The 11,407-nt window shown below is 42.1% G+C and overlaps 1 pseudogene; it reads left to right on the top strand.

Annotated features, from left to right (window-relative positions):
* The first annotated feature begins 279 nt into the window (after positions 1-279).
* LOC104217076 (flavin-containing monooxygenase FMO GS-OX-like 4) lies at positions 280-10,973 on the top strand (annotated as a pseudogene).
* Positions 10,974-11,407: the final 434 nt, after the last annotated feature.

Raw genomic sequence — 11,407 nt, 5'->3', positions numbered from 1 at the left:
TTTTTTAAATGGTATTTATTTAAAATAAATAAGATGTTAATCTTTGCTATAGGAGGTAAAAATTCCTTTATTTTGCACATTCTTTTATTGTTGTAAATAGCATGTGATTAGTTATAGAATAGCCCACAGGATAAGGGGACAAGTGTATAGGTGGTTATTCCTTATATTCTTTTTGGTGTAAATAAATAGTACACTACAGTAGCTGAGGAATTCAATTGAAAATATACAATATTTTTTCAAAGTCAGATTTATTCAAATCTTTCAAATAGAGACCCGAGGAGGTATCCGGGTCATAAAGAAGTGTTGGATTATTTGAATGATTTTACGGTTGATTTTGGGCTTACTGGGTTTGTGAGATTTAGGATGGAAGTGGGCCATGTGGGATTATTGGAGAATGGAAAATGGAAGGTTAGTTCTAAAAAGAGAGAGAATGATGCTGTGTTTGTTAATGAGGAATATGATGTTGTAGTTATATGCAATGGACATTATACTGAACCAAGAACTGCTGATATTCCTGGTAAAAAATTGATCTTTAGTTCTTTCTAGTTGAACAGAGTACTATTTTCTTTGGTTGCTTTTTTCAATTTCTCGTGATTTTAGATTCTTTGATATAATAAGTCAAATAATGATTGTCTTCTCGTAACTGAGTTTCGTATGGATATTTCAAGTATTTGGTAATCCAATTATACTTTGATGTTTAACTCTTCACATTTGAATAGAATATTGGAGTATCTCCTTTAGTCCCGTTTCAATTTGTGGTAATTGTAGATTCTTTGAGGGAATAAGAAGTCTTTATAGATAAAATTTGGCATGAATATTTCAAGTATTTGGTAATCCAATTGTAATAGCCATTAGCCAGGTTGATTTGTACATTAAGCTAACAGTTCCATCCTTCTGTTTTATTTGTGGTGGCCGATCAAAGTTGATCATTTTGAGCATCAACATTATGTGCATGCTGTTTGTCATGGTTTTTCTTAGGAAATTTTGTCTTCCCATCTGAATTGAAATGTTTTCTCCTTTTCTCTTTCTGTTGTTGAGGCAGTGTCACAACAAATAGTGAATTGTATTGGTCAAAATCTGACCGTCACGATCGAGTTGACCGACGTCCTGTCTAATTAACCGGGCAGTGAAAGTTAATAGAGCTCACTCCCTTTCTCCTCTATGACATCCAACGAGTCGGTAAGAGTGACGCCTAAAATCATGACCAAGACACATTGGTGGCAAGAGGACGTCGAGTCAAGCAAAGGGCAAATGTGCCTCGATTATATATAGCCAAGGAAAGCTTTCAACAAGGGGGCTGCTCCTCCTACCTCTCTCTAGAAAATGAAAAGCTCTCTTCGTGTATTCAGGAGACAGAAGAAATGGCCTCTAGAAAAATATGTAAACCTACTTCTTCATCGATTGATGAGAGATGCAACATTGAATTATAAGATCATTCATATTTCTTTCATCCCATGTGCGATCCTTACTCTTAGCTTCTCGATCTGGAATTAATTATGTCCGATAAGATTTACCCCTTCATCTTTGATTGATTTGTTCAAAAAGGTTTTAATATCTTTTGAGTCAAATAATTTGGCGCCGTCTGTGGGGATTTCTTAGTGAAATTTCCTAGTTTATCCCAGATTGAAGCCAAGAAACACAATGACCCACAAAAAGAAGCGCGAAGGGAAAATCCAACCCACGCGAGACACGAGAGCAGCGCAGTAGGGGAAGGAGAGCCGAGTAGAATTACCAAGCTTAGAAATCCTTGCCCCATCAACTATCGATATACCAAACAAGGGAAACGATGTTACCAAACTGTTCTCCCCTACCGGACCACCAGACGAGAGCGAGGAAAATATCATGCTCACCTACATTTTGTCCAAGCAAGCACATAAGACTCGCGCGGGTGAACGCACAAAGGAATATCTAGATTGAAGAACTAAGAAATTGCTTCAGCACAACCGAAATACCTCCTGCCGGCGATATCTTTGGGCCGGACGGTAGGAGTCAGGCAAGAAAACTATAATGCGTGCACAACGCAAACCTAAGCGAAACGTCAACGTCTCATATTCACCAACTCTACACCTCCTGATGCAAGCAATATCAAACGGACTTGGACTCCCACGGGAGATGTCCGACTCTCCAAAAACTCGAACAATGATGGACTGTTATTTCGATAAGTTCGAAATAACACCCTTTAAGGCCAAGGGACTTCGCCAAAAAAGAAAAGGGTTCGACCTTGATCGAACGACGACGGGCTGTTATTTCGATAAGTTCAAAATAACACCCTTTAAGGCCAAGGGCCTTTGCCAAAAAAGAGAAGGGTTCAACCTCGATCAAACGACGACGGGCTGTTATTTCGATAAGTTCGAAATAACACCCTTTAAGGCCAAGGGCCTTCGTCAAGAAAGAGAAGTGTTCAACCTCGATCGAACGATGACAGGCTGTTATTTTGATAAGTTCGAAATAATACCCTTTAAGGCCAAGGGCCTTCGCCAAAAAAGAGAAGGGTTCGACCTCGATCGAACGACGACGGGCTGTTATTTCGATAAGTTCGAAATAACACCCTTTAAGGCCAAGGGCCTTCACCAAAAAAGAGAAGGGTTCGACCTAGATCAAACGACGATGGGCTGTTATTTCGATAAGTTCGAAATAACACCCTTTAAGACCAACGACCTTCGCCAAAAAGGAGAAGGGTTCGACCTCGATCGAACGACGACGGGCTATTATTTCGATAAGTTCGAAATAACATCCTTTAAGGCCAAGGGCCTTCACCAAAAAAGAAAAGGGTTCAACCTCGATCGAACGACTATGGGCTATTATTTCGATAAGTTCAAAATAACACCCTTTAAGGCCAAGGGCCTTTGCCAAGAAAGAGAAGGGTTCGACCTCGATCGAATGATGATGGGCTGTTATTTCGATAATTTCAAAATAATACCCTTTAAAGCCAAGGGCCTTTGCCAAAAAAGAAAAGGGTTCGACCTCGATCGAATGACGACGGGCTGTTATTTCGATAAGTTCGAAATAACACCCTTTAAGGCCAAGGGCCTTCGCCAAGAAAGAGAAGGGTTCGACCTCGATCGAACGATGACGGGCTGTTATTTTGATAAGTTCGAAATAACACCCTTTAAGGCCAAGGGCCTTCGCCAAAAAGAAAAGGGTTCGACCTCGATCGAACGACGATGGGTTGTTATTTCGATAAGTTCAAAATAACACCCTTTAAGGCCAAGGGCCTTTGCCAAGAAAGAGAAGGGTTCGACCTCGATCGAATGATGATGGGCTGTTATTTCGATAATTTCAAAATAATACCCTTTAAGGCCAAGGGCCTTTGCCAAAAAAGAAAAGGGTTTGACCTCGATCGAAAGACGAAGGGCTGATATTTCGATAAGTTCGAAATAACATCCTTTAAGGCCAAGGGCCTTCGCCAAAAAAGAGAGGGGTTCGACCTCAATCGAATAACGACGGGCTGTTATTTCTATAAGTTTGAAATAACATCCTTTAAGTCCAAGTGCCTTCGCCAAAAAAGAGGAGTTCGACCTCGATTGAACGATGACGGGCTATTATTTCGATAAGTTCGAAATAACATCCTTTAAGGCCAAGGGTCTTCGCCAAAAGGAGAAGACATCGACCTCAATCGAAATACTCCTAAGGCCAAAAACCATTGGAAGGAAAGAAAAACTGGGACTCGCTATACAGGCGACTATCGTGCACTAACATTGTAAATAGTTGAAATAAAGGTGAAGTACAAGACAAATAACGAAGAAAAAGAAAACTCTCCTTTCTACAAAGTCACAATGCGGGCTATCGCCGCTTACATATGGCCTAAGCCAACCTAAAAAATAAACGAACGGACGACAATCGACAAACAATTGAAAATAAAAATAGACAAGGACAACGTTCTTCATTCGGCGTCATCACCGCCATCACCATCACCATCACCATCACCATCATCATCACCGTCTCAAAGAGGCTCTCCATTACCGTCATCCACATCCCCATTAGCTTCGAGTGTTTCCGCGTCATACCCACAGTTGATGCGAGCCTCCCGTGCTTTTGCTCGCGCTTCTTCATAAGCAGCCTCAGCCACGTTACCTGCCTCCCACAAACTCTTATATATATCCCGCTGAGCTTTGGCATAAACCCAGAGCTCGTGCATATGGCGGGGGATGACAGCGGAGAAGGACTCAACCTGAGCCAACAATCGCTCATTTTCTACCTCCAGAGCCGCGACCCGGTCTCCCATAACCGATGCCTTTTGATCAATCACGCCGATGCACTCCTCGAGCCTCGCCTCCTTGAGGGTAGCTGTCGCTCTCTCTGACTCCTGTTCGGATTAGAGGACGCGGATGGTGTTCTCCAGGGCCATCGCCCTCGTCGAAGCCTCGGACCAGGCACTCTCAATGCTCTCCACCCAACGACTTTACTTTCTAGCGCAGCCAATTTTCTCATCCACTCCACGCTAATCGCCTCGACCTTGACCAAGTTCTGATCCATCTCTGACTGCATGGACCTCAACCTGCCTTGCAGATGCTTACATTCTGTGACGACCCCCTTACCCAAACTCAAGCTCCTCGTTCTTAATTCAAAGTTGCTCCTCGAGTGCGCTCTTGTTGCGGATAGTTTGCATCAATTCCTGATCCTTTTTTTCCAACTCCTCACCAAGAGCCCGATTACGGGGGTCTGTCCTCAGCCGCTCGTGCATCTCGCGACACCTGTCATGGTAGCGACGATACTTCTCTAGCATCTTCAAGAAAATTTTTGCCCGGATGTTGGCCCTGCGAATGCTTTCCACTTCCACCATATATATCTGGAAAACGTAAAGACGGGCTTAGACTAGTACTTCCAAGAAGGGCGAAAGAAGAAAGCGAAAGTAAAATGCAACGTACCCTTAAGCCCATGGCAGCCACCTCGTCCATCAAATCAGCATCAGGAACAGACCGAAGGGACTCATTCTCGGCCTCGGAGCATAATAGGCTGAATTACGGCACTAGATCCTCCCCTTCCCCCAAGAGATTGATGTCGGAAGGGATCTGAAGAATACAGGCCAAGCCCCCCGCATTAACCACTAAATGAGTAAGGCCCTCTTCAAGCATCCTGACATCATCGGGGTCCAAGTTTGACTTAGATTCATAGTCGTCTACCACCACGCCTTTTCCCCTTTCTGCTGCTGAAGGTGGAGCACGACCTACTGCAGAAGAGGAAGGCACATCTGAAATCACAATGACAGCCCCAGAAGTCTGATTCTCCATCACGACAGGTTGTTGGTCACCAACAATGGCAGAGATTTCTAATTGAGCCGAGGCAGCGGCAGGAGTCTCTGATTGTCGATCACGGACATCGACAGTTCCGACGGTCTCTTCTGTCCCTATGGGGAGGGGCGCAACAATGCCCTCTCCAGAGACCGTTAGGGGAGAGTCGTCCCGATGAATTACTATTGGGGGCACCATCTCAAACTCCACCCTCCATCTCTTTGACGACCCCTCCTCTTCTCCAGTAGATGGTGACTCACCCGTTGGGTGAACGACATCGGTCGGAACGTCATCCTGAGAAACGGCCCTCGCAGGAGTAACCAAGGCAGTAGACTCAACTGAAGCAGCCCTCAATGAAGGTCGGGTAATGGGTACTGCGATAGGGTGAGCAGATGCGGCCGGCTGACGAAAAACTAATGGAGAGGCCCTTGCTCTCCGCACTCTCCCTGACAATGACAAACGACGCATAAGAGGCTAAACAAAAAGAGAAAGAACAATAGACAAAGACGTCATCTCACATGTAAGGGGCCTGCGTCCGAACCTCTCATGAAAGGTCGACCATGTGCGAATCCCCACTGTACGGGGAAGAATGGCCTCCTCCCATTCACGGATACCTTCGACAGGCGGAGGGGGCAATCTCTCATATGCAAAGACGTGATAAAGTTTAGTACCCACAGAAAATGGTCGAGCACTTCAACGACTAAAAATACAAACTTACGTGCAAAGTTCCATTTCTCAGGGAATCCCGTTGGGTCCGCCACAATATGCTCAGTCTGCACATAAAAGTAATTCTTGTAGAAACGACGGTCGGTTATGTCATCCATCTTCACCACCAGACCCCTCGACCCCCGAGGACGCATGTGAATCATCGAATCGCGAATAAGTTGAGGAGCAAAGATACTGAGCATATGGTCCAAAGTGACCTCGCGACCGGCGAGTTCAACATACTTGAGCAGCATAAGGAATACCTTGTATAAATATGGCGAAAGTTGGGCAGGGCACACTTCGTAGAAACGGCAAAAATCCACTACCAACAGGGGGAAGAGGAAGTGTGTACCCTACAATGAAGGGGTAGGCGTAGAACACACAGTACCCGAGCCGGTCGAAATGAAATATGTCTTTTCCCACTGCCGGCCACATATCAACATAACCGGGGATCCCCCACCTTTCTTTCAACTCTGCAATATCCCTCTCCCTCAGAACAGTGTGAACAGGTTCCAGTTCGACCCCGACGGGAGTAGTGAAGTCAGTCGGCTCTCTCCCAGGGCGGGGCAAGATCTCAATCAGTGATGGGACCTACTCATCCTCCACCACATCTGCCCCTCCGGTGATCTGAGCAGCACTTTCTGGTACCAGATCAACAGCAGAGAGATTGTCATGAGAAGAATCACCAGCCATTCTTGCCAGAAAATATGCCAAAGAAATAACAAGAAGAAGAGATGAAAGTTTTCAGTGAACAAGGGTCACGTAGAAATTTGAGGTACCGGAAAGAAAGTATATCAGTAGGATTCTTCCAAGTGAAAGATGAAGAAGTGTATCAATCGAATGATAAGCTTCCTCTGTTTATATGGGACATAAATCCCCCGAGCACGAAACCCAAGAGTCGCCAATCGAATCTGATAAGGCACGAAACGCTTTAGTATCCCGAAAACGTGTGTCATAATGGCGATAACCACGAAACAAAGCTTCAATACCAAACGACATTTCGGTTCCGAAACCACCGCAACGGTACAGGGGGATCAACAGAACATCACCACTCCGCTAAAAACCCACAAAATGTGACTAAGGAACGGAGAGTTGTAAGTCAGATTTCTCTCGAATTTGTAACGATCATGATTCGTCTGCCGAGCCCGACAGACGGAGGGACTAACTGTATTGGTCAAAATCTGACCGTCACAACCGAGTTGATCGACGCCCTGCCTAATTAATCGGCAGTGAAAGTTAATAGAGCCCACTCTCTTTCTCCTCTCTAACATCCGACGAGTCGGTAAGAGTGGCGCCTAAAATCATGACCAAGACACATTGGTGGCAAGAGAACGTCGAGTCAAGCAAAGGGCAAAGGTGCCTCGATTATATATAGCCAAGGAAAGCTTTCAACAAGGGGGCTGCTCCTCCTACCTCTCTCTAGAAAATGAAAAGCTCTCTTCGTGTATTCTGGAGACAGAAGAAATGGCCTCTAGAAAAATATGTAAACCTACTTCCTCATCGATTGATGAGAGATGCAACATTGAATCTTAATAAGATCATTCATATTTCTTTCATCCCATGTGCGATCCTTACTCTTAGCTTCTCGATCTAGAATTAATTATGTTTAACTAAGATTTACCCCTTTATCTTTGATTGATTTGTTCAAAAAAGTTTTAATAGCTTTTGAGTCAAACATGAATATTGTACGAATAAAAGATTAACCTTTTTAAGCTTCCAGCCTTTTTTTTATTCAAATATTATTTTTGTTTAGTTATGAGGCATATGATAAGCATTTTTTTCTGTTAATTATTATGGTTTATATGTTGCAAGCAGTTGAAATTTTTTGAGTTGGCACTTCTTTTTCATTTTTCTTCTTATTCAGGATGATCTTATGAGTAGCTTTGAAACTATTTATGAGTTATTATTATTATCAATATGCAGTTTTTGAAGTTTCTAACCGGAGGCCAGCCTTTCAGGAATCGAAGTCCGGCCTGGAAAGCAAATTCACAGCCACGACTACCGTGTTCCTGATCCTTTTCAAGACCAAGTACGTGTCAGGTTCATTGTTTCTTTAAGATGTTAATGTTTCCGAATGAGTACTGTGGCCACACAGCTGAAATGCTTGCAGTTATTTCGATTATGAATTTGCTCTACTCATTGGAAGTTGTCTTTTAATTTGCTTGACTAAAAGTGTGAACTATGATATTCTATTACATGAAATTTCTGGCTACACATAATAGACTTTTGAACCCGAACATCTTTGGACAAGTCTATAATTCAAGTGTTACTTTTGCGTGAAGCACTGGACATATGAAGGATGACACTACAAACACAGATAACTTTTAAATTTTAACCAACTTGGTTGTTTATAAATTAATATTAATACTCAGAAGCTATAGGGGTCCTTATTTTCATGAAGCTGTTTAGATATATGGAAGACTATACGGAAAGTGAACGTACTTGTATGCTAATACGAGCCCAGTCGTGACATGGGAAAAATGCTCCCTGGTTGTAGCTTCCATGCTTTGACTAATATATTGCAAAGAAATAATTTCATCTTATTGCGCGATCATATGACATTTCTACATTTTGGTACCATATTCAGAGCATATCATCTATGATAAATGGTCTGACAGGTTGTTGTGCTGATAGGGAGTGCTGCAATTGCTACTGATATCTCCAGAGAAATCGCTGAAGTTGCTAAAGAGGTCCACATTTCTTCTAGATCAGCTACAAGTGGAATTCCGCTGAAGCTGCCTGGCTATGATAATGTTTGGCAACATTCTATGGTAAAATTGTATATAACTTGTATATTTATGTGGTTTTTATCAACACGAGATGCTGATTTTTCAGTTGTCTAAATGATGCAGATTGAATCTGTTGGTATCGATGGTGGCGTGAATTTTCGAGACGGGTCCAAAGTCCTTGCCGACATCATCCTACACTGCACAGGGTGAGTGATTAGTCTTGTTGAAACTTTCTTTTTCACCCCCAGGTTAAAGAAAGCAAAAGGAAGGTGACGGTGATAGCCTGTTCTTTTTCTTTTCAGGAAAAATGAAAGGGTAACACACTTCTGTTTTTCCTAGGTTCATATAATGATATAAATGATGAGGTGAACTGACCTTGTAAAAAACAAAAGAATGATGAGGTCAAGATATAATCAATAAGGAAGTGGGATGATTAGGGTAGACTATGGATCCAAAGGTTAGAAACAGTAAATAAAGTAGTTGATCTGCTCTTGAGTAGCCCTGTCTCAAAATAAATCATGTACCCTTTAATACCTTAAACTTTAAGCTTAAAACAATGTTAATCAATATTTTCATAGGGAAGTAACCAATAATCCTTACCATGTTAACCATAAGGCTGCGTGGTTCTAATAGTTCTTGCCTTTTTTTGGGGGAGAGCGAGGGGGGGGGGGTGTCCCCTTTTATCTTATTTTGGGGCACTCTATATAATTGAAAATATAGTCTATAGAGAGGTAAAAGGCCAGATTTGGTGAGATATTGTGAGTTGGCGAATGCACAGAAAACTTCTCTGTTTTTGTAAAGAAAAGTTATTTTCAACTAAAATGAATACTATTTATGTGAGTTTGGTAGTACAGACCTCCTGATTCACAACGAGAGATCTCTAACTTTGCCTTTATAATAAAAATAATAGCTAATAATCTTACAAGATAGTCAAATTGATGGGAGGATGAAGTATTCAAGAATGTTGCTTATCTATGTTTCCTAGGTACAAGTATCATTTTCCTTTCCTTGAAACTAATGGGATAGTAACTGTGGATGACAACCGGGTTGGGCCACTTTACAAACACATTTTCCCACCAGCCTTTGCTCCAAATCTTTCATTTATTGGGCTGCCTTGGAAGGTAAAATTAAGAGATTCCGTGCTTGGGTTTATCAATTTACATTTTAAATGGACATGAACAAAGTATTTGTCTGTGGTTGGCACCAGGTTATACCATTCCCCTTGTGTGAATTGCAAAGCAAGTGGATCGCTGGTGTTTTATCTGGTCGCATTTCTCTCCCATCAAAGATATGAATGCTGATATTGAAGCTTTGTACTTATCCATGGAAGCCTCTTGCATTCCAAAACGGTACACTCACAATATGGATGATTATCAGGTATAACATCTGCCAAAACTTGTCGAATGGATGAAGGTTTCTATTTCTGTTCTATGGTCCTTTTCCTTTCCTTTTCTACTTCATGCCTATTCTTAACATACAGAAGTTCTAGACTACACCACCTTAGTTAATTTGGAAAAGAAAAAGAGAAGAGAAATGAAACTGAAGAACTAGAGAGTAGTAAGCTTCTGTCATTATGAGCAAACGCAGGTTGTTGGTCATACGAAAATCCATGCACACCTCTCATGTGAATGCACTGAAGTTGGCTTGTCATGGTTCTTTAGCACATTTACATCCAAGTTATCTTTTTATCGGATATGATTCTCTGCGTGTGGTTGGCATAGGCACATCTGTATATGTGGCTAAACTAGTTTTGGCATGGGACACCAAATGGCTACGCCCGTTCTATATAAGAAAGTAGCTCTAGTGCTCATTATTCATATGTTATAGATTAGCCAAAAGAGTGACATGTATGTCTTGCCTTGTTGACGATCCCCATGTTTACAGTTTGACTATGATGACTGGTTGGCTGCTGAGTGTGGATCTCCACCCTCTGAAGAATGGAGAAAGCAAATGAATTCTATCTCAAGAAAGAATAAAAAGACTCAGCCAGAGACATATCGTGACCAGTGGGACGATGATGACTTGATCATTCAAGCTCATGAAGACTTTGTAAAATATATTCCTGAACTAGCTCAACCACAGAAGCTCTCCAGATGATTTTTCGGGAGAACTGGCATGTAATATCCCTGAAATTGTTTTTTTTATTGTTACAGGACAACGTAGCTGAATAAATTGAAAAGTATAGAAACAACTGGAAATTTCTCTATTAATTTCAATTGTAACTATGCCGTCGAAACATATTGCAAGTCATACAGGCTATTTATGCTTGTAAATTTATTCAATAAGATTCTGGTGATTTCCCAGTTCATTCTCATTTTTTTCTGCGGCAAGGACAGATATTCCAATATAATATATCAGGACATGAAAAACAAAAATAAGATAGATATCATTAAACAGAGGTTTACATTTATTTGGGGAAAATTTGATGCTGAAGTGCAATTAGAGAACTAATATGGTCTTGCCTAGTCATGTAACTTGATAATGACATATGTTTAGGTATCAAGGGGGACAATATACTAAGTCATGGATAAAAGTAAGGCTGGCATCCTCTCCGGGCCCGACCCCAAATGGGCTTCGCGGGCCGGGCTCAAATGGATCCAGTCTTTATGGGCCGGGCTTAAACAAACCCAGATTTCATGGGCTTTTGGGTGTAACCAGACCGGGACCGTGTAGTAATGGTCCCGGGCTATGTGGGCCAGGCCCGGGCCCAAACGGGCCTAAATGGGCCTTGATTATTTTTTT

The sequence above is a fragment of the Nicotiana sylvestris genome, chromosome 6 (assembly GCF_000393655.2).
Source record: "Nicotiana sylvestris chromosome 6, ASM39365v2, whole genome shotgun sequence".
NCBI classification, from domain to species: domain Eukaryota; kingdom Viridiplantae; phylum Streptophyta; class Magnoliopsida; order Solanales; family Solanaceae; genus Nicotiana; species Nicotiana sylvestris.
Note: the sequence above shows the minus strand (reverse complement) of the source record. Positions and strands in the feature narration are given on the sequence as shown.